Source organism: Microtus ochrogaster, chromosome 10 (assembly GCF_000317375.1).
Source record: "Microtus ochrogaster isolate Prairie Vole_2 chromosome 10, MicOch1.0, whole genome shotgun sequence".
Lineage (NCBI taxonomy): Eukaryota > Metazoa > Chordata > Mammalia > Rodentia > Cricetidae > Microtus > Microtus ochrogaster.
The window spans coordinates 60,084,616-60,088,340 of record NC_022016.1 but is presented as its reverse complement, the minus strand read 5'-3'; the positions used below and the strand labels follow the sequence as shown (position 1 = coordinate 60,088,340).

General features: G+C 50.0%; 1 long non-coding RNA gene across 2 annotated transcripts in view; it reads right to left on the bottom strand.

The window, feature by feature from the left end:
• Positions 1-3,725, bottom strand: part of LOC113456630 — an 18,794-nt gene that overhangs the window by 9,799 nt on the left and 5,270 nt on the right. The gene's annotated exons all lie outside the window — the stretch shown is intronic.

Below are 3,725 nucleotides of genomic sequence, written 5' to 3'. Positions count from 1 at the left end.
ACATGTGTGCAGATGCCTGTGGAGGCCACAAAAGGGCACCTATCCCCTGGGAGCTGCAATCCCAGGTGGCTGTGAGCTGCCTGACACAGCGCTGGTAGCTGAACTTAGGTCCTCTAAAAGGACAGAAAGCGCTCCTAAGCCCGAGCCATCTCTCCAGTCCCATCCACAAGGTTTTTTAGACAGGGTCTCTTACTGGCCTGAAGCTGAAGTAGGCTAAGCTGGGTCCAGCAAGTTCCAGGGATCTGTCTGTCACCAACTCCCTATTCCTGGCATTACAAACTGTCTCCACCTCACCCACCTTTTATTAAATAGGTACTGGGGATCAAACTCAGGCCCTCATGCTTTCGTGGCAAGTGTTGAGCCATGCCTCCAGCCTGGAGTTCAAATTATTTACTTTAAACAAAAGATATAAAAACCTTATTTTAGAACAATTGGGAAATGTGACAGAACTGAAAACTGACGTTTCTCGTGTGCAACAGAGACTCTGTGACTGTAAAGGATGGCCTCGTTCTTGGGAGGAGCATTCAGAGATGGGAGTCACGGTACCCAAAGGCACTCGGAAACACTCTACCGGAAAGAGACTGCTGCAACAATGTGGCAAACAGTTTCCACAGACCAACTCTCCATACAGGCTTCAGGGGCAATAATGACACTGTTCTTCCAGACTTGTCCATGGGTTTGAAAACTCCCAGAATTAAAAATCAGGGGTGAAGGAAGAAAGTGCAAGACCCAGACTGGAGGAAGCAGGCTCAGCCAGCTGCAAGGACCTCGCCCAGCCAATGCAGCCCAGGCCACCCATGGCCAAGGGCTGAGTCACCATTGCCAAGTGGTCCTTCCGGCAATGGCTGCAAATGGGAGAGGGCGGAGGGTCAGGGGCCCAGCTGTAGCCCCACTTCCCCCAAGACCCCCTCTTGAAAAGGTCAGCTCCCCAGACATCAAGAAGGGCCCTGTCCCTGGAGAAGGCTGGAGCCAGAAGCATTCTGTGGGGCTCACTAGGAGGTGACCATATGGACACTTGTCCCTTGGGACAAAAACACTCTTGTTTTTGCAGCATGAGCTTTAGGTCCCTGGTGCAAGAGTTTCCTTTGCTTCCTCTTCTACGTGCTCCAAAGCATCAACCAGCTACTCCTGCCTGCAGGAAGATAGAAGAACTGTCTGGACCATGTGTGCTCAGGCCTCAGACCACAGGAACATCCAGGCTATGTGGGCAGAGCCAGGTTCCCAAGTGGAACAAGCTAAAAACTACGGACTTTAGTTCTGTTTCAGAGATTCCCCAATGACATTAATATCTCACTGGCTGAGAGGCCTAAGGTCAAGGAGACTCATTACAGACGCTGGTCCAACTGCCTCGCCCCCCAGACCCTCTTCCTTTCCCAGCCTTCTCCACAGCTCCAGCATAGAATGAGAATGCCTTCAGGAAGTTCTGCTAAGAGCTAGCTTTCAGTTTGCTAGGGTTTGAATCCAGGATGTCCCCCACAGGTTCATGTTTTAAATACTTGCTCCCTGGCTTGCAGGATTGTCTTTAGGGCATAGGAACCTTTCAGAAGGGGAAATCTGGTTGGTGGGGTATGAATGTCACTAGAGTCAAGTCCCTGCTGCTTATACCCACTCCTGATTCCAGGCTAGCTGACTCTGCTTCCTGGTCTACCACCACACCAAATACCGGCCACTTCACACTCCTACTATCCAGGACAGAGCTGCCCACACCAGCCGCTTCACACTCCCACCACACAGGCAGAGCTGCCCTGACATGTCTTCCCCCCCAAATCTCCAGAATCCCTGAGCCAACACACAAGTCTTTCCTCCTGATGCTCTTTCCCCCAGGCATGTTTGTCTCAGCAAGACAAAAGTCACCCTGGGCAGGTGCAGTCCCGACAGTTAAGGGCTTCATCTGTCCCCAAGAGGAAGGCCCAGAAGCCAACCCCAGTCTCACTGTGCAACATGTGTATGTGCACACATTTATTTATAACCATATATTTTTCTGTTTGAATGTATGCATATGTATCTGTAGATGTATTTATATAACGACTCATATAGATGCTCTGCATGGCTACTTGAGTTAAAGTTAACCATATAGGAAATTCTATGGCATTCTCTTCCCCTTAATCTCTTTATGATCATTATATACATAGGATACCATGTTTATTTTCTATATTCATTTGGGTGTGCACGCATGCATGAATGTGTGTGTGTTCATGTGTATTACATGAGGTTAGAAGACACCTTGCAGGAGTTGGCTTTCTCTTTCCACCACATGAGTTTTAAGGACTGGACTCAGGCTTAGTGGCAAACACCCTTACCTACTGAGCCACCTCAATGATCCAGGAGGCCGTTCTTATGATCTGTACCCAGAATGACCAGAGCACATAATAAGAGTCCTGACCAGAACGAGACCACAGCCATCGAGCATCCTGCCACAGGATGCTCCTATGGCACCTGTCAGAGAGCATTTATGGAACTGCACAAGGACGTGTCCCCAGGACTGAGGCGCGACGGCACAGAAGATCTCAGTGCACCTCAGCGTGAGCATGTGTGTGTGCATATGTATGCCAGCACCCCGAGCAGCTCTGTGTTCTGTGAAGGGGAGGGGACAGGAGCACCTCATTTTCCTGGGTTGGCAGTTTTGTGGTTCCCTGCCTCTGGGAGTCAGACGCTCGCTACACGCTCCGGTGTTCCTTACAGCCGTTTTGCCTGCAGCGGTCACACAGTTGAAAACTGCGGGTCCGTGTGCCTGCTAGGAGAGTCTGCAAAGGCAAACAAGCAGGACTCATGGCCATTTTGCAATTCCTGCTCATTAGACATGTCTGGGGCCTTGCGAGTGAGCTCTGAGGATAAATAAGTATAAATATTATATTTGCCTCCAGGTTATCTTTAAAAATGTATTTCCTTCTCCTTCTACCTACCTCCCAGCCCCCACCCGGAGCTGTCAGAGCCTCCCAAAAGCTCCTGGGTGTCAGAAATGCCACCCAGAGTGTCCAGGGTCCTTAGTGAGTGGCTTGCTTTTTCCTAAACTGTCTCCATGACCCTGCTCATGGGTGGCTAGAGGCAGCAGGGTACCCTGCGATCCTCTTGGTGCCCCTGGAGCAAGAAGAAAAGGGATGACTGACGCCTGGTACTGAATATCCAAGCTTCACAAACACTATAAAGAGGTGACGAGGAGCCTTGTCTTCACGAGCTGGGCCTGGATGACATGAACAGGACCACAAAGGAACTGAGGGCATAGCAAAGGTCAAGATGTACTCCCACCTGGCATGGTGCCACTATGCGAAAAAGCCTGAGGTCCCCACAATGGGGCTAAGGAGATCCGGGCCATCTTCAGTGTAAGGACCACTTTGTTAAGAGAGCAAAACCAAGGCCAGGCTGTATCTCTGCTGGTAGCATGTTTACTTAACATGCACAGAGCCCTAAGATTGGTCTCAACGGCAACAAAATTGGGAGTGACCCTGCACACATAATCCCAGCACTCTAAAGAACACCCTAGGCTACAATAGTGAATTTAAGGCCAGCGTGGGCTATATGACTCTGTCTCAAAAGGAGAGGGACATGGAGAGAGATAGAGATAGAGATAGAGATAGAGATAGAGATAGAGATAGAGAGAGAGAGAGAGAGAGAGAGAGAGAGAGAGAGAGAGCCAGCCCTACTCATAAAAGTCAAGGAAAAGGAAAATAGGGTGTTGGGAAATACACGTCTTCCTCCATGCTCCGAGCTGCCTGAGAGCGAAACTG